Source organism: Ursus arctos, unplaced genomic scaffold, assembly GCF_023065955.2.
Source record: "Ursus arctos isolate Adak ecotype North America unplaced genomic scaffold, UrsArc2.0 scaffold_13, whole genome shotgun sequence".
Lineage (NCBI taxonomy): Eukaryota > Metazoa > Chordata > Mammalia > Carnivora > Ursidae > Ursus > Ursus arctos.
In genome coordinates, this window is record NW_026622797.1 from 42974173 (window position 1) to 42997449 (window position 23277).

Below are 23277 nucleotides of genomic sequence, written 5' to 3' on the forward strand. Positions count from 1 at the left end.
CTGCCATGCTGCATTCAGCTCTCGCCCGTCGTGGTGAACGGCTAGCCCCATTACAGCGGGCGCGCGTTCGTCCCTGGTCCTCCTCCTCTCTCCTCCAGTACTGGAGAGAGATGCTGAAATCTCATACACCATTCAAATGGAAGAGAGTGAATAATGTACCAAAAATAGGGAGAACTAACTACAGTACACCCTGCGGAGTACTTTTTGTTCTCTTTCATTTCTATGTTTATAGAAATTGGCTTAATGATAGACGCAAATTATTTATTACTTTACTTAATTAGAAGTCAGATTGACACAGGTGCCTACATAAAGGATCTAGGCAGTTCGGAGAGTGACTTATGGGAGTGCTCGTTTCTAAAGATAGGCAGAAAAAGTCGAAGATCACGCCAGGGCAACATCAAAGCCAGCTAGAGCTCTGACTTAATTATAAGGCCAGCTCCAAACCTAAGAGCCTTAGGGATCAAGGAAGGCACTAAGAAAATAGCCTCAGGTACTCACCGCCCTGGCTCAAGAAGAGTCACAAAGCCCCCAAACTCTATCTTCCCATATGTTCAATCGAGGCACCCACGCTGTGAGTGCAGAAACAACTAGGCTGTCAACTCTTCATCCTGAGCTATTTATGGAAAACCAAAGGGGTAGGTGATGCTGAGTGAGCAGGTGGATTTGAGTAAAATATTTCCCTGGCTGCTTTAACTTATGCAAAATCCAAACTGAAGAAAGCAACATAATGCTAATTAAAGCTGTAGCTCAGAGTTTGCCAAAACTGCTGGCTTTGATGAATGAGCCTTTCAAAGCCTCCCAAGCTCGTGGATGATCTCCCAGTCAGCATGCACCTCATTCAAAGACTCTAATCAAAGAGCTTTATTAAGTCACTAAGGGGTAATCCTAAATACTTTTAAAAGAATAATTACAAACAACTACTCTTTAAGGTTTACTTTTTTTAACCCAAAATATTCTAGACACTTGTACAAAACCTTCAAAAGATCTGGAACCACTCCAGACTTTCTTTTTGAATCATTGTTAGAGAAAATCCTGGTAACCTCTGCTCCCGTCTAGTGATTCTGTGAAATGAGCAGTTAGGATCTATGGAGGCATTCAAGGCATTTGACGACAGATCAATCCTTGAAGATCCAATGATCAAGGGATCCAGAGAGTTTGAATTATTGAGGAGTTTCAGGCCAATATAGGGTTATTTATTCTGGATCTAAGTGTGATCTGTCTACATTTAGTTTACAGGCCAAGTGTGGGGGAACAACACTAGTGCTCATCAAAAGAATGCCCTCCCCCCACACCCAGTTCCTTTACAGGTGGGTGGCAGCACGCTGCTGACTGCTTGTCTGCTGCTACAGCTATATGGTGGTCTGCACTGTGGTCTGAAAGTATGCAGGGAATGATCCCAAACTTTTGGTACTGGTTGAGGCCTGATTTGTAACCCAGTATGTGATCTATTCTGGAGAATGTTCCATGTGCCCTCAAGAAAAATGTGTATTCTGTTGTTTTAGGATGGAATACTCTGAATATATCTGTGAAGTCCATTTGGCCCAGCGTGTCATTCAAAGCCCTTGTTTCCTTGTTGATCTTCTGCTTAGATGATCTGTCCATTGCAGTGAGGAGGGTGTTAAAGTCTCCTCGTATTATTGTATTATTATCAATGTGTTTCTTTAATTTTGTTATTAATTGGTTTATGTAATTGGCTGATCCCATATTAGGGGCATAAATATTTACAATTGTTAGATCTTCTTGTTGCATAGACCCTTTAATTATGATATAGAGTCATTCCTCATCTTTTATGACAGTCTTTGGTTTGCTATAAGGATTGCTACCCCAGCTTTCTTTTGATGTCCATTAGCATGATAAATGGTTTTCCACCCCCTCACTTTCAGTCTGGAGGTGTCTTTGGGTCTAAAATGAGTCTTTTACAAGTAGCATATCAAGTGGGCCTTCCTTTTTTATCCATCTGATACCCTGTGTCTTTTGATTGGGGCACTTAGCCCAACTACGTTCAGAGAAACTATTGAATGATAGGAATTTAGTGCCACTGTATTACCTGTAAAGTCACCGTTTGTGTAGATCGTCTCTGTTCCTTTCCGGTCTATGTTACTTTAGGGCTCTCTCTTCACTTAGAGGATCGCCCCTTTAATATTTCTTGCCGGGCTACTTTAATAATCACAAATTCTTTTAGCTTCTGTTTGTCCTGGAAGATTTTTACCTCTTCTATTTTGAATGACAGCCTTCCTGGATAAAGTATTCTTGGCTGCATGTTTTTCTCATTTAGCGCCCTGAATATATCATACCCGTCCTTTCTGGCTTGCCAGGTCTCTGTGGATATGACTGCTGCCAGTCTAATGTTTATACCCTTGTAGGTTATGGATGTCTTGTCCCAGGCTGCTTTCAGGATTTTCACTTTGTCTCTGAGATTTGCAAGTTTTACTATTACATGTTGAGGTGTTGACCTATTTTTATTGGTTTTGAGGGGGCTTCTCTGCACCTCCTGGACTTGAATGCCTGTTTCCTTCCCCAGATTAGGAAAATCCTCTGCTATAAATTGCACCAATATACCTTCTGCCCTTCCCCTTTCCTCTTCTTTTGGGATCCAAATTATTCTAATATTGCTTTGCTTTATGTTATCACTTATCTCTCCAATTCTCCTGTCATGATCCAGTACTTGTTTATCTCTCTTTTTCTCAGCTGCTTTATTCTCCATCATTTTGTCTTCTATATCACTAATTCTCTCTTCTGCCTCATTACCCTAGCAGTTAGAGCCTCCATTTTTTATTACATCTCATCAATAACCTTTTTGATTTTGAATTGATTAGATTTTAGTTCTTTTATTTCTCCAGAAAGGGATTCTCTAGTGTCTTCTATGCTTTTTTCAAGCCCAGCTAGTATCTTTATAATTATTATTCTGAACTCTAGTTCCAACATTTTACTTATATCCATACTGATTAGGTCCCTGGCAGTCAGTATTGCCTCTTGTTCTCTCTTTTAAAGTGAGTTTTTCCATATTGTCATTCTTGCAGAAAGTGGCTCTTTTCTATTTGTAGACTTGCTGCTATTCTTTTCTTAGATCTCCAGTTGAGTTCGCAGGTGTTCAGGATGATTTAATAGCTATCTAGCTGAATTCCTTCCTAGGACCAAACAAAACTAGGATCTCCTACTCTTCTGCCATCTTGGCTCCTTCCTGAATATCTATTATAATGAAAGAGCTTTTCAACATTAATATAATCAAATTCATCAAACTTTTTGTTTATGCCTTTCATGACTTTATATTTAAGAAATATTTCCCTAACAGAGATTATGAAGATAGTCATCTGTATTCTCTTCTAAGAGTTTTCAAATTCTGTCCTTCATATTTAATTCTCTAATCTGCGTGGAATTTATCTAACGCTATTAAATTGTACTGTCACTATTTAATAAGGCCCATGCTTTTTTCTGCTGATTTGTGGTGGTGTCCCTGTCATGTATCAACTGCTCATATGAGTATGGGCTTTTGCTGAGCTCTATTTTGTACCAGTCTGTTCATTAATCTTCCTGTTTATATCTGGAAAAAAAGCACCACCTTGTGTTACCATAGCGTTACAATTTATCTTCATATCTGAAGGCTGAGCCTCCCCTCCTGCCTTCTTCAAAATTGCTTTAGCTCCTCCTGGCCCTTATATGAGAGGCCTCTTGGCCTTTTTCCACATGAATTTCAGGATCAATTTGTCAAGTTCCATGAAAAACTCTATTGAGATTTTATTGGAATGTTTTTGAGTTTGTAAGTTTTTGGGGAGAAAGAAATGACTTCAAGTATCTTAATGACAATATCAATTGTTTTCATCTATTAATACAGTATATACCTCTACTTGTTCAGATTTTTTCCCTTAGGTTCTTCAGTAATGTATTTTTATATTCTTCATGGATAACTCACACATATTTATTTCTAGGTTACCTTCGGTTTGTTGTTATTCTTGGAATGGCATCTTTTCTTCAGTTCCTATTCTTACTTGTTTATGGCTGATGGGGCGATACAAATGAATTTTGTATGTCAATCTTGTATACAGTAAACTTGCTGAACTAGTTCATCATAGCTAATAATTTATCTGTCAAGTCATTTGGATTTTCACCATATATTATGGAGTACAATTAGAAAATGTTATCTTTTCCCCTCGCTTTTGCTCCGTGTCTTTTGTCTTCTCACATTGGCTGGGACTTCCAGTAAAGACTTGGGTCAGAAAGAGGGAGGGACATGCTCCAAGTCACCCAGCTAGATAATGACAGATAACTCAATGTTGAATACCAAAGTCTTTGTTCCTTGTCCCTATATAAACATTTTTTCTCTGAAAGATATTTCCTCCTTCATCTTTGGTTAGATTATTAGATCAGTTTTAAATGCCTGTAAAAAACTTTTAATTAAGAAAGGAAGAAGGATGCAATCACACAAACATTAAAAGTAGATCGATAATGAAGTAGTAAAGTTAAGACAGCACTTTCTTACATTTTAGTCACCAGAAAGCTTCATACATGCTTCAAGTTATATTGCTTAGCAACAGCTCTTCAGAAATTTCAGTTTATCAACATGATCACTAAAAAAGAGAATAAGCTGCAAAATGAATTTACACAAGCTAGATACATTTGCATCTAGAAATAAATGAGTAAATATCTAATTGCGGTTTAAAAAATAGTCATTGTCATTTTTATAGCTATCGTTTTTGAGGCATTTGTAAGGCTAAATCTTCCCAGCATCGTTCTACTCTACTTTTCTCCATTCAGAGTTTCCCTGAATTGAAAAATAGGCAAGTTATCAAGAAAGTCCAGTCCTTCTTTCCTGCGCATCACCTGCCCGTGCTGTGTTCACACCCGGAAAGGGCCCCAGACTGGGCTGAGGGCTGAGCAGAGCGGGCTGCGTGCCCCAACGCTGCAGATTCGGCCTCGCTGCGCTACGGAGACCGAGAGAAAAGGACACCAAATGGCCCGGCTTTCGTTACCACTTTCAATGGCCATCTCGGAGTGTCATGTTCGTACTAAGGTACAAAGATGAACAAGGCTATTCCCCGCCTTCCATGGGCTACATGTCTAATGAAGGAGTCAGCCCCCCAAGCGCCCAGTACCGAGTGATAAGTACTCTAGGAAAGGCACACCTGCAGCGCCAGAAAGAGAAGGCACCACCTAACTCCACTTGCTTCCCCAGAAAGACTGGGGCCTGTGAGTGACTGACCTGCCACACACTGGATCAGTAATCTCCAATAAGCAAATAACTGCTGCAAACAAAAACAATCGAGCCCTTTCATATATAAAAACTCGCACGTGTGAAAGATTAACCCTCCTACTGACGACGGGCAAAGGAAGTGCTGAAGCGATTAACAAAGTATGAAATGCAAGTGGCCGATAAACCAATGAAAAGATGTTCAACCTCACTAATCATTAATTAAATAGCAAAACATCAGTGATATTAGCTCTCAGGCGGGCATTCAAACAATTATTACCACTTGCAGTGGTAAAGATATTGGGAAAGGGGGTCATGTCATTTACTGTGTACAAGAGTGTAAATTGAAATAAATTTTCTAGAGAAATTTGCCAAAGGGTATTAAAATTTTAAACCACTACCCTTTAATACAGTCATTCCATTTCTTGAAATGTAGCCGCAGAAAAATAATCCAAGTTTACGAGGACGCAGGTATATAGGTCTTACCTGTAGATTTGTTTAAAACGGTAAAAAAAAAAAGTTTCTAAATGTGTATTTGCTTGATTAAATAAAGCATATCTACCCATTGAACTATTATACATCTGTTTTAAAAGATGAAGTATGGGGGCGCCTGGGTGGCTCAGTCATTAAGCGTCTGCCTTTGGCTCAGGGTGTGATCCCAGGTTCCTGGGATTGAGCCCCACGACAGGCTCCTTGCTCAGCGGGTGCCTGCTTCTCCCTCTCCCTCTCCCTGCTGTTCCCCCTGCTTGTGCTCTCTCTCTCTGTCAAATAAATAAATAAAATGTTTAAAAAAAAAAAAGATGAAGTATGTAACTTCTGAATTGAAAAGATGTTCAAGATATGTATTTTAAGTGACAAAAGCAGTTTATAAAACTGTATGTTAAGATCCCATTTATATAAATATATTATGCATGCATGCAAAACTGGAAGTCTGTGCGCTAAATAGCTAGTTGTGGTTGTCTCTGGGAGATGCGCCTACAGGGGACCTCCAGCTCTACACTTGAACGTTTGAATATGTAGTTTGCATTTTTGTCACAGAGCATATGTTACTTTTATAATCAAAACAAAACCAAGACAGCTCTCTTTAAAGAAGAGATGCTCCTTTTCAAGTTTACAGGATGTTTTTGAAATGGTATTATGTATAAATATCGTATCGTATGGAAATTGTTGGAATAATAACTTTTTCTAAAACTTATTAAAAGTGTACATCCAGTCAGGTTATCTGAGCAAAATTTCCAGCAGTTTCTTTGCCCATTCTCGACTCTAAAATATATCAGGGCTAGAAACATATAACAAGGTCTTTATTGTGGTTAAACAGAGGTCACAGTGTCTTTCTACGGGAAGCCTGTTTCCTCTTCTCCCAAAATATATGGTGTAAGCGTCTTTGTGGATTCATGTAATCCTATGAAATATTTTCATCGAAGAAGAGTGGCTCCACATGTGGGTGGTAACATCCAAGCTTATGTTGTTAATCAGTCTGTAGTTGAGATTTTTTTCCCACTTCATGTAATTAGCCATTAGGGCAAGCAAAACACCATCTTTGTGCCGAGCATGAAGCAGATTTTGAGAATTAAATAAAAGACAGGATGACCAAAAAAAAAAAAAAAAAAAGGTTGTAAAGAGCCAATATTAAGAATAAAGAAATATAACTATCAGGAATATGTTCCTCAGGCTTGGGTGGGGGGGCATTATTTGTAGAATCAATTACTGAGGCTGTGACAGCAAGCATGGCCTGTCTGCACCAACTAACAATAATATAACTGAAGTCCTCTCAGTATGGAAGTTTCTGCTGTCCCAACACAATCGTGAGAATAAGCTTATTTACCAGAAACACACCAGAGTGAGGAACCGTCACACTCCACATAATCTCCCTTTGCACCAGACTGATTCAGAGACAGAAAATATCTACCAATGGAGACAGATTCCTTTGTCGTGTATTTTAAAGCACAGTCAGGTACAGAAAGTATAATGAGAAAAATTGGGGAGGGTCACTCAAGTAGATACTACAAATCAGACTTGGTACAAATTGTCTCTCAAACTCTGACCAGGACATCATACTGCATCCAGACTGAATCAGAGTCAAAGCAGTACCACAGACTAGCCCTCTGAGTATGATCTCACTTAACGACGAGCCTGGAGGTCGGCACTTTTGGTGCGGGGTCATAACGTAAGAATGCTGCCTGCATATCTCCGTGGTTCTCTTGACCTGAAGGTTGCAAGATGGTCGCAGCAGCACCAAGCATCACAACTTCTCACAACATTGACAAATTCCAAAGCAGGAAGGATGGGGTGAGTCTCGTCTAGCAGGAAGGAAGATCTTTTCTAGAACCCCTCAGCTGACTTCTTATGTCATTGGCTAGACCTCTAAACCTTTCATTAGCAAAAGGGAACAGGATTGCTATGACTGACTTATTTCAGTCATGACTGGTCCCCTGAGGCTGGACAAGCTGTAGGCCAAATGAAATTAGATTCTTTTAGCAAGGAAGAAAGGGAACAACCACTGCATGGGCTATCCTCAGTGTGTAACACAGAAGATAAGGCTCCCACGTAATGGACATGACAGCCCTTTGACCACTCTGATGTTCAAAATTTCTCCACAGGTTCCCTCTCAAGAATCATTCCTGGGTATCTGTAGGCATATCCCCAGAAACAGCCCTTGTTTCAGGGAGACTTTCTAAAAAAAAATTGTTGATGAGTTAAGACTTTCCCCAAAAATTGTCCCCAAACTCAAAACTGGTGCTCTACTGAGAAAGTGGAACACATTTATCAGCAGCCTTTTGCAGTCTACTATGAAGTGGTGGTGACATTTGCCTATCGGGAAAGGTCTGTGGAGTTTCCCCGGGCTCCTCCTAACGTGCTCCTCTCCTGCTCTCTCCTGAACACCCAACCATCACCGCGGCTGGCGGGAGTAAGTGGCCATTTTCTCATCCAGTCCTCAAAGCAGACCTCTGGGTTTGTGTCTCAGGAGAAGAAGGCACAGCATCTAGTGACACAGACTGGCCCTGACCCAGGCAGTCTCTCAAATTGGTGGATTGGCTTAAATTGGTAATTTGGACCTTCATGTCCTTAAGAGGTATACCTACAGGCCAAGCCACGTTACAAATTCAGGAATGTAATGGCTATGTTTTTGTTGGACACTTACCTATGTCTGCCAATCACTAAGCTAAGAGCCTTATATATATATACACGCAGGTTATCTCACTTAATCTTGTACAAAAATCTTATAAGGTTGTTGCTGACATTTTACCCACATTCCAGTGAGAAAACTGAGACTCTGCGAGATTAACCTGTGGGTCATAAGTGGAAGAGCTGGATTCACTCAGATCTGTCTACAACTTACGTGCAGATCTGCTACACTTTCTTTTACTGTCAATGTGTACAAAAAAAACCCAAAACAACCACAACAAAAACAAAACACCTACAGATAGCATCATATAACTGCTCGCTGTGGCCACAAATACCCAGCAAAGTGAAATCCACAAGCACTCCCGACCTGTCTGCCCTGTGTCCTCGCCGGCAATCGGCAGTCCCTCAGGACAGAGATTCTGGAACTCTGGTCACCAGAATGTCCATGTGGCTCATTGGGCAGAGCCCAAAGCTATGGATGGACAGAGGTTTGAAAGACATAGTTTTCAAAAGATGACTAAGACTTTGAACTCCATAATCTTGTTTCAGTTGCAGAGAATGGAAATCACTTTGGCTATTTTAATCAGAAAGAATTTTAAGGTAGGAAATTTGGTGCTTCCTGAATTGAGAAGGGCAGGGGGAGAGTCTTTAAGTGGAGGCTTCGCAATACTTCCTAGAGGGCACCTGGGTGGCTCAGTCAGTTAAGAGTCTACCTTTGGGGGCACCTGGGTGGCTCAGATGGTTAAGTGTCTGCCTTCGGCTCAGGTCATGATCCCAGAGTCCTGGGATCGAGCTCCGCATCAGGCTCCCTGCTCGGTGGGGAGTCTGCTTCTCCCTCTCCCTCTGCTGTTCCCCCTGCTTGTGCTCTCCCACTCTCTCTGTCAAATAAATAAAAGTCTTTAAAAAAAAAACAAAAAACAAAGAGTCTACCTTTGGCTTAGGTCATGATCCCAGGGTCCTGGGATGGAGCCCACTCAGTGGGGAGCCTGTTTCTACCTCTCCCTCTGTAGCTCTCCTGCTTGTGCTTGCACTCCCTCTCTCTCTCACTCTCTCTCTCTGTCAAATAAATAAAATCTTTTAAAAAAATAAAAGGAATACTTCCTAGAACAATTCTGCAGAGCTAGCCTGCTAGTGGAGAGGATTCTCTGCCATGCTCAGAAGTAAGATGTGTCAATCATGTTCGATCAAGAAAAAAAATTCTTAATTTCAAACAGAGAAAATTTAATTTTTAAAATATTGTATTTATTTATTTTAGAGAGAGAGAGAGAGAGAGTGAGCATGAGCCAGGGGTGGGGCAAAGGGAGAGGGAGAAGCAGACTCCCCACTGAGCAGGGAGCCCGAGGAGGCAAGGCTTGATCCTAGGACCCCAGGATCATGACCTGAGTGGATGGCAGATGCTTAACCGACTGAACCACCCAGACGCCGCCCCTCAAACAGAGGAAATTTAATATAGGCAATCGTTGCAAGGGTGTTGGAACTGCTGGAAGAACAAAAGAAGAAAAATAATGTTCCCCGGAGAAATGTAATTGTGGGAAGCCATAACCGGCCATAGCTAGAGGAGCCAAAAAGGGAAAACAGCATTCCCGTAGCCCAGGATCAGTGTGCCGCCGAGATTCCCGTGCAGAAACCAGGGCGCGTACTCCTGCTCGTGCAGCCTCAGCCACTGCGGGCCCCACCGCTCTTCCTCCAAACCCTGAGAGAAGGATCGAATTCACTTCTCTATTCCCACCTTGCCAGTCTCCTGACCTTGTCACTCTTTGGCCAAAGATAACCAGGCACCTGTTGGGGAGGGAATCTGCAAAGGGAGCTTGCCCCTACACAGAGCACAGAAAGTCAGGGGGCAGCGGAAGCAAAGAGGCTAATGACCAGCACATTATGGAATCAGAGAATGGCTGCTGCAGCCCTTGGCTCCAGGAAGCTCCTTCCTTAGGTCTGATGCAGGGATCAAGAAACCACTGCTTCTGCACCTGTTGGGTCCAGAGTCAGAGTGCACCTGCTAGCTCTGTACAGACAGAAGCTGCATGTCTCACCATCCTCCAAATTATATACTCTGTTCTTCTAAAGACACAGTTCTGAAAAATGAAAAGGCAAGCCACACACTTGGAGAAAATATTTCCAAAACATATATCTAATAGAGGGTTATTTTCTAGAACACATAAATAACTTTTACAACTTAATAATTAGACAATCAACCCCATTTTTAAAGGGCACATAAGATTTGAACAGACACTGCACCAAAGAAAATGTATGAAAGAGGTGAAGAAGAACAAGAAAAGATGTTCAACATCATTAGACACTAAAGAAATCCAAATTAGAGAATCCTCTACACAACTACTAGCATGGCTAATATTATGAAGCTTAAACATAACGAATGTTGGCAAGGATTAGAAGCAATCAGAACTCTCCTACACTACTGGTGGGTATGTAACTTGGTTTTACGACTTTGGAAAACAACTTGGTCGTTTCTTAAAATGTTAAACATACACATATAGCAATATGACCTAGTATTCCACTACCAGCTATGCACCCAAAAGAAATGACAGCATACGTCCACACAAAAATTCCTATACGAATGCTCACAGTAGCTTTATTTGATGGAAACCATGAAAATTCTCACCAACAGGTGAATGGATAAACGGATTTTGGTTTACATATGATAAGACATTAGGAATAAAAGAAATAAACTATTAATACATGGAACAACCTGGATGAACCTCAAAATAGTTGTGCTGAGTGAGAGAATCCCCTCCAGTAAAGAGTATTTTTTGTATGGGTCCATTTATATGAAATTCTAGAAAATTAATCTATAGTAACAGAAATAGATCAAAGGCTACCTGGGGATGAAAGGTCAGAGGTGAGGGTGAGGGAGGGAGGTATCAGAAAGGGGCAGAAAGAAACTTTTAGGTGAAGGTTATGGTCGTGTTTATCTTAATTGTGATTATGGTTTCATAGTGTATACATACGGCAAAACTTAATCAAACTGTGTACTTTAAATATATGCTAAGGGCACCTGGGTGGCTCAGTCGGTTAAGTGTCTGACTCTTGGCTTTAGCTCAGGTCATGATCTCAGGGTTGTGGGATTGAGCCCAGCATCAGCTCCGCACTCAGCATGGAGTCTGCTTGGGATTCTCTCTCTCTGCCCCTCCCCCCACTCATGCTCTCTCTCTCTCTCTCTCTCAAACAAATAAATAAAGCTTTAAAAATAAAAAATAAAAGAATAAAAAAATGTGTGTTTATTATTTGCCAATTATACTTCAATAAACCCTACCTATGAATATGCACAGATATATATACGAACACACGTACGTATATAGGAAGAGAGTGAGGAAATCTTAGCAGTTGTTGAGTCTAAGAGAGTGGTGAGTATAAGAGTGTTCATTGAACTAGTCTCAACTATTTTGCATATTTGAAACTTTCCACGATAAAGAGTTGGGGAGGGAAAAGAAAAAGAAAAGAAAAGAACTCACAGCTGCTGAGCACACTACACATTATGCAAGGTCTCATCTGAAGCTGACGCTGGGCTCCTGCTAGGATCCCGCACTGTGCCATCTGAAAGCCTGCTGGGGGAGGGGTTGGAACCACCGAGTTCTTGCAAGAGAAGCACAGGGGTCCAGTGAGGAAGACCTCACCCCGAATAAGAGGGAGATGAGGTGTACAAATCTTGAATGCGCACAAACGGCTCAGATGTGCAAAAAAAGTCAGTTGTTTTCTGTAGCTCACCTATTCTTTGAGCCTCGTATGTGACAAATACCAGGGGAAAAAGTTAAACATGTCAGTTAATGTTCCTTTCCAGTATAAAATAGTGTCTTTCAGGTAAACACTTGGTCTCTTTTGGATAAATACAGTTGACCCTTGAACACAGCAACACAGGTATAAGGGGCACTGACACCCACACAGTTGAAAATCTATATATAACTTTTGACTCCCCCAAAACGTAACTACCAATAATAGCCTTCTGTTGACAGGAAGCTTTGCTAATAACGTAAACAGTCGATTAACACATATTTTGTATGTTATATGTACTAAACACTGTACTCTTATTATAAAGTAAGCCAGAGGAGGGGCGCCTGGGTGGCTCAGTCGGTTAAGCGTCTGCCTTCAGCTTGGGTCATGATCCCAGGGTGCTGGGATCAAGCCCCACGTCGGGTTCCCTGCTTGGTGGGGAGCCTGTTTCTCCCTCTCCCTCTGGCACTCCCCCTGCTTGTGAACTCTCTCTCTCAAATAAATAAAATATTTTTTAAAAAATAAATAAAGTAAGCCAGAGGAAAGAAAATATTAAGAAAATCATAAAGAAGAGAAAATACACTGAGAGTACCGTATAGTATTTATGGGGGGAAAAATCCTCTCATAAGCAGACCCACATGGTTCAAAACCGTGCTGTTCAAGAGTCAACTGTACTCAGTTTTCAGGCTTTCTTTCCCCTTCATCTCTGCTCTTCTTCCAGGATAACAGAACACCAAAGGCAGCTCACAGCACCTTGGCAGTAGACAGAGAAGTTCCTGGGCCACATACTTCCTCCAAGGTCCTGAGGATTTCCTCGATGACCACCATTCTTCCTGGCAGCTGGGCAGCCACCTGCTGTACTGGGTTCTTACCAGTTGCTCTGTGGAGTAGCCGAGCTGTTTCTGCACCAGGCTTCTGTCACTAAAAATGGGGGAGTCCAAGCCATCGCCCCTGGGCTTCTACACGCTTATTCTCCCTTATCCCGGCCTCAGGCCTCTTCTGGGCTGCTCCAGCTCTCTGCTGGAGAACCGCACCGCCGGGCTGGGACACTCAGGGGCCGTCTGTGCACCGATTTGCAGGGCGTGACTGGAAGACCGCCCGTAGGCCCGTGCCTCACTGTTGCAGTTCGTGGGCTAGTTTCCTAGAGCTGCCGTAATATTATGGCAAACCGGGCAGCTTATAACAACAGAAATGTATCTTTTCACAGTCCTGGAGGCCAGAAATCTGCAATCAGGATGTTGCAGGTTTGGCTCCTTCTGGAGGATCTAAAGAAGAATCTGTTCTGGGACTCTCTCAAAGCTTCTGGTGGCCACTGGCAACCCTAGGCATTCTTTGGCTTACGGCTGCATAACTCCAATTTCTGCCTCCCTCTTTGCAGGCTCTCTTCTCCCTGTATCTCTCTTTCCGTCTCTAATAAGGATGTTTATCGTTGGATTTAGGGTCCAGCCTAACCCTGGATGATATCATCTCAAGATCCTTACCTTAATTACACTAGAAAGAATTTTATTCCACATAAGATCACATTCTGAGGTTCTGAGTGGACATATCCCTTGGGGCCCATAATTCAACCCTCTACCATGCTGAATTCAAAGCTTCTCTTTGTCTTGGCACCCTCCCAGGCTATGTTCAGTACTCTGATTCCTCTGGATCACTCTGAGAGTTTCTGCTGCAAACATACACCTCTCAAGATGTGATCCCAAGAGGGACAGGAGAAAGGCACCTGCTTCTTCTCCAGGCATAGGTTGAAAACCAATTAAACCATAGTTCAAAATGAATTTTAAAACAACAGATATTCCAAGTAAGCACTCAACAAATGGTCCCCATCATGACAATGTTGATAAGTATTGCTGTGATTACAATTATGATGTAAAATGAAAACCGAACATTGAAATCATCTTACATCATTGTATATCAAAAATAACCACCTTTGAGTTATGAACAAATGTAGTATTTCCAGCTCATATAAAAACGCTATTGATACCTGCCTGTGCCCGTTATGATTGCAATCAAAGATATGAAGACACAACAGATGAGATGTATAAGCCTGTGTTTTATAAAAACAGATGTCACAGTGGAAGCCTGCCATTGAACATTGGCTTATTATCTTCTGAGCTTCACATCCTAACAAGGATGAGAGTAAGCCTTCACAAAGGTGATAGTGTTCTGACATTAGTAATTATTATTTTAAGACCAGTAGCTAATGTTTTCTCTCAGGAAATAGGTTCAGTGACATTTAGTTTTTTCACTTTAGAAGAAAAGGACAAGATCCCTAACAGAAGACTCTCCCCACTTGGTTCTCTGCTCTTGCTGATGTGAAGTTATTTCCCACAACCATCACGATAGACAGAAACGGAACCACTCTTCTGTTCACAGACTATTCATTTGTTCACATGTTCATTAATAGTCGTTGAGCGCCTAACATGAGCAGGGCATTGGTGACAACCTGGTGAACTGGACAGGCCCTGCCTCATAGAGCTCACAGTACAGCAGGAAACACAGACAAGCAAAAGAGGGAGTGGGGATGAATCTTGCTTCTCATTCTCAGTGGTGAAATAGATAGATAGATAGATAGATAGATAGATAGATAGATAGATAGATGTTTCTTAATTTTTTTTTTATAACCTAGCTTATTTCCCATTTCCAGCCCCCATTCCCCAGAGTAACAGAAACTTCGTCCCAGCCCGCTAGAGACCTCCCCTTTCCATGGTTGCATATAATTTTGTGGCTGGGTCTTACAAAGTGTTGAGGCGTTCCTGGGGCGGGGGCAAGGCAACAACGTCCCTTGAGGCCACTTGAGGCTACCCAAGCACGTGCATCTGCCGAGACATCCAGCATTCCGTCTGATGCTTGATACCAGCCTACACAGTCACCACTGAGAAGTGACCCCGACCCATCTGTGCAGATGTTTATGTCCAGCAGTTCTGTATTCTGGGCCTAAGCTGCGCTTGTGGGGATAGGAATCGTTCTGCCACATGGCGTTCTGGGACCCTAGACTCACTCCATACCTGTTCATCTGCTAGAGTTCTGCTATGAACCTGGGTCTCCACGTCTGTTCTCAGATTCCACAAACCTGTCTACATCAGGTCTTTCTGCCCCCCACCCCTCTTCTGTCACTAAACAGTCTGTTGAAGGTGTTTAGCCCGACCTTCCGTATGGTGATGCAGAGACCTACTTTCCTTCCATTTTGTGGCTTCACTGTCCTCTCCGTCCTTAGCGGCCTCTCCATGCAGCTTTCAGTGGAAAAGATGGAGAGTGGAGGACTGATTGGGGGTCTCTGGGTCCAGGTATGGAAGAGCAGAGATCACTTTTGTCAACAGTCCATGGGTCACATTTAGTTATGGTCTCATCTGACTACAAGGGAGTCTGAAAAAGTCAGCTAGCTGGGTGTCCAAGAGAAAAAAAAACAGGTTTTGGTGAGCACAATAGCAAATTCTGCCACAGGGGGAAGCCCTTCTCCCTCCAAAATGTTGAAGGAGCCTTTTGCCTTCTGTTCTCCACGTTGTTCGTCTGAAGCAATGAGCATATAATAGCTTCACAGGGAGGTTATGATAGATGACCCAGCCACACACATCATTTCAACTATTGTAAGTGCCTTGCCAGCAGAGGTATGGGATGCTCTGGGAGCACACATAGGCCCTGAGGTAATTCAGCAAGTGAAAATGGAGAAAAGACGGTGGCTGGGGCTGATGGCACAGAGCAGGTGTTAGGAGGCCAAAGCACTGGGTTTGTTTAGGACAGAAGAACGACAAGGCTGGAAAGATTGGGTAATGTGAGGCCTACTGATGACTTATATCACGTCATCTAATTAACGTGGCACTTAAATAATGCCGAAGTATTCCTTGTATTAAGGAGCCTTTCTTCACTAAAGATTTTTACTCTAGATATACTTGTCGGATGGTAGGCCTCATCCCATTCACTGGGTTGGTCACTTTCGAAGTGTGTGACATGGAAACCAACAACAGTTAAAATATGCCATTTTCAGGGTATGTGGGTGGCTTGGTCGGTTAAGCATCCTACTCTTGATTTCAGCTCAGGTCATGATCTCAGGGTTGTAAGATCCAGCCCTGCATTGGGCTCCACACTCAGCGGGGAGTCTTCTGGAAATTTTCTCTCTCTCCCTCTGCCCCTCCCCACCCCCTCTCTAAAATAAATAAATAAATAAATAAATAAATAAATAAATAAATAAATATAAATAAATAAATGTAAGCATATAAATATAAATATAGTACATATATGCCGTTTTATGTAGCATTGCCTCATAGGCAGCCCTGAACAACAACCTGGAAATATCTGTTGAGGGTTCACCATACACCAGCATTGTCCGACCACTGAGGATAGTTTTAAAAAGAAAAAAAATTCATAAACCAATGTCCTTTGCTCTTTTAATTTAGTTGTAGAAATACTGCTAACAATCACTTATCCTTTCTCTCACTGTTTCACCTGGATGGTTCTGACTACGAAGAAATCAAAGATGAGAGTAGACAGAGAAAGTTTTCATAGAAAAGGACACAAACCAGCCCAGAAAAGAGAAGGGGGGAAAGGCGTGAAGTAGGCTGCTAAGAATTGATACCGACTGAGACCAAGTCACAAGGGAACACAATGAAGTAGACAAAAATGAGGTCGGAAAGCAATGAGGACAGATGAAGAAGAGAAAAGGAATTTGGACTCTGTCAACTACTTCGGAGTTTGTGCCAATAAGCCATTTATTAATCCACATCTTGATTTTGTAAGTTATAGGCCATTTTATAAAACTCTCAAATTGGGAAGTATAGAAAAGGGAACGGTTCTCAGTATAAATGCTATGGGCTAAAAACCCTAACGTATAGGGGCGCCTGGGTGGCACAGCGGTTAAGCGTCTGCCTTCGGCTCAGGGCGTGATCCCGGCGTTATGGGATCGAGCCCCACATCAGGCTCCTCTGCTATGAGCCTGCTTCTTCCTCTCCCACTCCCCCTGCTTGTGTTCCCTCTCTTGCTGGCTGTCTCTGTCTAATAAATAAAATCTTTAAAAAAAAAATACCCTAACGTATAAACAAAACTCTCTCTCATTTCTAACGCACACCCATGCACGTGTATGTGCGCGCACGGTAGCCTCTGACACACACTGTTTAAGAGACGTAGAGAATTCATTAGAAACCACAATGAAATTTTTAAGAGAAAAACTTCATAACAGAGAAATTAAATGCTAAATCTGTGATACTGCCTGGTCATAGCACGACAGAGCCTGGATAATAGAACGATAATGAGTTTTCAGAATCAACCATAATTGGATTCAAGTCCAGGCTCCATTCTGTGCTCTGTTGGTCAAATCAAATTGCTTAAGCTCTCTGAACCCCAATGTACTTATCTAACAGGATGAAAATAATCTCTTCCTCACTAGAAATGTGGTGAGAATTAAATGAGATAGCATCTGTGAGCACCCAGCACGGTTCTAGCCCGCCACACGTGATCAATGAATGCTGGTTCCCTTACATCCTGTAATGCTAATGTGGAATGATAAACGCCAGCCTTGCCATTTGGACCTTCACAACACAGCACAAGGCCCAGCGGTGGTTAGCCTTGGAAAGAAAGATACTGAGAACGGTCGGTCTGAGATAGACAATAAGGTGAGGAAGCCCCAGCAAGGATCACATGAATGACGGAAGGAGTTACTTTGCATTTCAATCATAAGAAAAATTCAAATTATCACCAATAGCATTAGCACAAGAAGGATAAAATGCTCTCATATAATAGGCTTGAACTTCTCTCTTCTTAAGAGTTTGAGAAATTAATTTTGTCCACTTTTTGCTAATCTCCCTTGTGGGGCAGTAAGAGATGTGAATGGGAAGGGCAAGTGAGCGAATGTTTTAACCACAATTTGGACAATAATTTAAAAGTTGGTTCTAAAGAAAGAGTCCTTTACTACTGTGCAGTTAATCTGCTCCCAAATACTTTGTCTGCCCCAATGACTAAAGGTGACCTCTTCCTTCACCGCTCACAGATTTGCACAATTTTCCCCACATGTGTACCACCCCACCCCAGACACAGTCACTTAGCCCCTGGTAAGTGCAACATTTCCCTCTCAAACTTTAAATCAAATGACTGCAGGCTATGCAAGATCCAGAACAACACGTGCTAAATCACAATTTGTGTCTGGAACACACTTTGATGTAACGAAAGTACGGAGCAACAGAGAAACATTAAAAGATAAATTATGCCGTTTTACTGAAACGATTCAAATAGGGACGGGATTTGAGAGAGCACCCAAAATACAAAACAAGGTGATTTGAGAATGTTACATATGTCCATTTCCACTCTATGAAAAAAAAAAATCTAGAAAGGTGGACGGTGGCAAACAAAACTAATCTAAAGCATTATGAACCGGTTTGTTTTGGCAAAGCACCGAGAGAGAGTAGTCAGTCAAGATTCATTAGGCACTCACAGTGCCCACAGGGAGGCAGGAGGTGCTCACAGAGCCCTCTCATCAGCTTTAGATTCTCAGAAACTCCTGAGGGACACTTCGTGTGTCTTGATAGTTTCTCCAGACTCTGAACAAAGAGCAGGCGGTATTATCTGCTTCACTAATTTCAAGCCTTCTCAAACGATAAACAAACCTACATCCCAACAACGAACAGGAGTGACGTGTTGGCGTTCGTCATTTACGACCATCCTGCTCGGTGCCATCAGCCCTTCCATCCATAAACTCTTGAGCTCCTACTGTGCACCGACCACTAAGCTGAGGACCTTTAAAGACTTCACATTGCAGGGAGGAGCTGGACAGGTGAATAGAGAGATGCCATGCTTTCTGATCAGTGAAATAGGAGAGGTAACCATGAGCCGTAATGAGAGCAGAGGGAGTGTGTTTAACCCCAACTGGACAGTGGGGAGCTCAAGAGGACTCCTAAAAGAAATAACAGCTCTATCTAGCTTTTGTTGTTGTTGTTTTGTTTTGTTTGGGGAGGGGAGAGGGGGGACTAGGTTTTTAAAAGGAAGCAGGAACTATTCTAACAGGTCAGGGCAAGTTAGTGGTAATAATAATGGCCCAGGTAGCCAAGAGATGCTGGGGAAAGGCACAAGGGAAAAGCCAGCACAACCTTTAGGGGATGATATTTGGGGTTCCATCTAGCATGGAGTGGAGGGTACAAAGGGGCAAGGGTGCCGAGAGAAGTGCTGAGAGGTCAGTCAGGCTGAAAAGCCTTGTATGCCCTAAGGAGTGTGAATTTTAACCTCAAAGCAGTACAAAGTCATTGTAGGATTTTATCAGAGAAGTTCACAGTTTAAAGATTTGTATTCTTCTCACTGCAGTCAAGGTAGAAAATGCCACAATCACAGTGGTGAAACAGTTTCACTCCAGATAGAATAGGACGCTGTTCCCCTCTCTGTAAGTCCTCGAAGTACAAGCCATGCAGGAGAAGAAACGTTTGGGGAAAGAGGAAAAGAAGAGCTCGTTTACCACATGTCGAATCTATGGGCATGTGCTGCATCCCAGGAAATGCGTCCGCTCTGATTTATGAAAGAGGTTCGGGGGGGGTGGTGGAGATTTGGGACACAGGTGACTGTGGATGCCATGGAGTCAGGGCTAATGTTCAGCTGCTGTGCTCCAGCATGGCTCTAGCAGATGCTTTATGGCCAGAATCCGTTCCGATGCGTCAGTGGCCACCCATGCCAGGTGCTAAATATGGTGACTATCACCTCTATAGGGGATGATCCAGAATAACCACAGAAAAGGTTTGAGGATGGAACCGTACGAAATGTGCATGGGCTTACCAGAGGACCAAAGATGAAGGGGGGGGGAGCGAGGAGGAAGAAGGAGAGGTTGGAGATTTAGAACAGTAAACACCAGGAGGAATGTTTCAAACTGAGAGACAGTAGTGTCCGGGGAAGGGGAGCGTATGAAGGAGAGAAGACCCTAAACACATTTATATTTTTATAGAGAAAGTAAGTAGGTAGAGGAAGGGTGATGCAACAGAAGAGAGCAGAGATGAACGATAGAATGACATCCTTAAAGAAATAGGAAAAGATGAGGTACAGAACCTTCTACTATATGGGTCTTTGTCATTAGAGGGGGAGGAACTGAGAAAGGATGGTGAGAAAGGATGGAGAGAGGGGATGTAGCAGAAAGTTAGGGAAGTTCCTCTCACGATGCAGATGGCTAGAGTTTGAGCTGGGAGCTTTCAGAAAGGTGATGTGTAGGAAACTCAAAAGCAATGTCCTAGGTCGAAATGTGAAGAGCACGGAGGAAACCTAGCAGAGCTAAGCTGCAGAATGTATACTTACAGATCTCACCAAAGTTGAATCTTGTTTTTCTAATAGCTCTCTAGAGACTGGGTATAAAAACAGGAGGCAAGCACCTGGTTTGATTTAGCAGTGGAATTCTGCTGGAAAGCAAGAAAGGTGTCAAAGAATGTTATTAATGACATCGTAAAGTCTCTACTTTGAGACACAGGAAAAGAGATGAGGAGAACAAGGAGGAACGGAGGATCAAGAAAAATTGGAGAATAGGCACAACCTGAGTATAAAAGTAAGAGGGCTAGAATAATAGGAAAACGTCATGGAAAAAATGCAGATCTTTAGGATTTTGCTGGGGTGGCCATTCTGAGTGCTGTGAGGTGGTCCAAAGCTGAAAGTGACTGCATGCTGGGGAGCGTGATAGCGCTGCGTGATGCAAGAACTGCAAAGACAGGGTGCTGGGTAAGCTGTCCACATCACAGCAATCCTCCCAAGCACCATTTATCCCTTTCTGTGAGTTTCCCATTGTGGTGTGCAGTTTACAGGCCTAGTCGCACAGCCTTCAAGTAAGCACCACTGCTGTGCATTACATGTGACAAACTAAGGGTCAGAGAAGTTAGGCCACTCACCTCTGGTCACACAATTGGTAGTAGGCCGAGCTGTGTTTCAAACCAAGTTCTCTTTGATTCCAAAGCCCATGTTCCTTCAGTGATGGTGGGGCTTGAGTTGAAAAGGGGGACAATGAGCCAGTGCACCCAGCGGTCCCACGGATCTTTCTCTTGTTTTAACAGTATGTGGATGGAACAGACCCAGGGATGCCCCTTCTTCCAGCTTCTGACCACCCTCCAACCTTTTTCCAGTCTCAACCTTCAGAACCATCATCTCTGCCACCCCGTGCCTCCAAGACCAGCCAACACCCTATTTCGAGCTTAGTTCCTAATTACCCATCAACCATGAGCTCCCAGATTCGTCAGTATTATTCCTCCAGGGTGGAGGCCACGGTCAGCTCCCTGGTCAGCACACATCTGCGGGCCTCCTACACCTACCTCTCTCTGGGCTTCTATTTCCACTGCAAGGATTTGGCTCTGGATGCTGTGGGCCACTTCTTTCACCAGTCGGCTGAGAAGCTTGAGGGTACTGAGCTTCTCTTAAAGACGCAAACCCAGCACAGCAGCCACTCCCTCTTCCAGGATGTGCAGAAGCTGTTCCAAGATGAGTGTGTAAGACCCTGGATGCCATGGAAACCACCCTGGTTCTGGAGAAGAACCTGAACCAGGCCCTTTTGGATCTGCAGGCCCTGGGCTCTGCCTGCACAGACCTCCAGCTCTGTGACTTCCTGGAAAACCACTTCCTGGATGAGGGGGTGAAGCAGGTGAAGCATATCAAGGAGATGAGCGACCACCTGACTAATCTCCACAGGCTGGCTGGCCCCCAGGCTGGCCTGGGCAAGTATCTCTCTTCCAAAGGCTCACCTGAGCATGACTGGGAGCCTCTGAAGCCCAGCAGCCTTTGAGGGCTCCCTCTGGCATCCGTCGGTGCCAGGGCTTGTGGGTGAGCCTTCCCCGCAGCCACCAGGCTTCCTTTTAACCACCTGGGAACCCTCTCCCAAGCCTTGAACCAAATGGAAACAATACAGCTTTTCGAAGAAGAAGGGAAGGGAGGAAGGAAGGAAGGGAGGGAGGGAGGGAGGGAGGGAGGAAGGAAGGAAGGAAGGGAGGGAGGGAGGGAGGGAGGGAGGGAGGGAGGGAGGGAGGAAGGAAAGAAGGAAGGAAGGAAGGAAGGAAGGAAGGGAGGGAGGGAGGGAGGGAGAAAAAGTGAGGGGAGGGAGGGAGGGGGAAGGGAGAGAGGAAAGAAAGAAAGGAAGAAAGAAAGAAAAAAGAAAGAAAAAAAGAGAGGAAGAGAGAAAGGGAAAGAGAGGGGCAGTGAGCCACAGCCATTACTGAGTGTGGGAGAGCGATCAGCTATGACAACTGTGAAGAAGAGAGAGCTGAAAGGGCCGAGCCCTCAGAGAAAGGCTTTTGCAGGAGCGAGCAGGAGTAGCGGTTTACTAGGAGTGCTGGCAATTGGGAGAATGCCCTTCTGCCCCCATCCTGAGATGCTTCGACACAGCACACTGATGAGTCCTGTGGCAATCAGACCTTTCCAGATTCTAAGCAGAGTATTGGTAAGAAACAATCGTGTTGTCTCTAAAGAAACCTGAGTCCAGATTTGAAGGCCAAGATGAGACTGGATGGTTCATAAGCCTGACCATACGCTGCAAATTCCTGGCGTCCCCAGGTAAATAGACGCGCTCAGGAGGACTCAGGCATCTGTCGAAGGAGCCTGCTGTGGCCCGAATGATCACATCGCCCAGGGCATGGAATGCTGGCTGACAAAAAACCAGTCAGGGAAGCTATCGTGCTGGCTCCATAGGGAAAACAATGAAGGCTTTGGCTGCTCTGCAAATCCTCTCATCATTGAAGACTCTTAATGGTTTTGCTGCTGACCTCAGTTCTCTTCATCGCCATCCTTTTGACTCCTGTGATCTCTGATTTTGTTTTCCGTCATGCTTTGTATTTGACTCATATTATCATTGTTGCATATATGTCATTACTGAACGCCCAATAAATGGCTAATTCATCCTAACCAAGTGCTAAGCACTTTGTGGGTGCCTGAGAGGCATTTCTTTGACTCTGGAGGAAAATGTGCCAGCTTTTAATGCACCATCTTGTTTGTTTTCCTCATCTCGTTAATATATATTTTCGTGGTTTACACATTGTCTTATATTTTCTTTTGAGAACTTGAAGCCAAGGAGGCAGGATGTGTCTGGGAGAGCTCCAGAGAGTCCTAACATAAAGCGTCCAGGAAAAGTGACCTCAGGTTGGCCTCAACTCTGCCCACCGTGCACAGACAACTGGGAGAAGGGAGTGGGCCCTATGGAATCTTCACAGACCTGAGTTCTCAGGCATGACCCAAAGGTAAGGAGAGTTTACAGGCCACTTTTGTTATTTAACTAAAGAGAAATGATTTGCTTTGCTGAAATAGAAATTGCATTTTCC

The 23277-nt window shown here is 43.4% G+C and overlaps 1 pseudogene; it reads left to right on the plus strand.

The window, feature by feature from the left end:
* Nucleotides 1-21192: 21192 nt before the first annotated feature.
* On the plus strand, nt 21193-21752 carry LOC113259661 (ferritin light chain-like; annotated as a pseudogene).
* The last annotated feature ends 1525 nt before the right edge of the window (nt 21753-23277 follow it).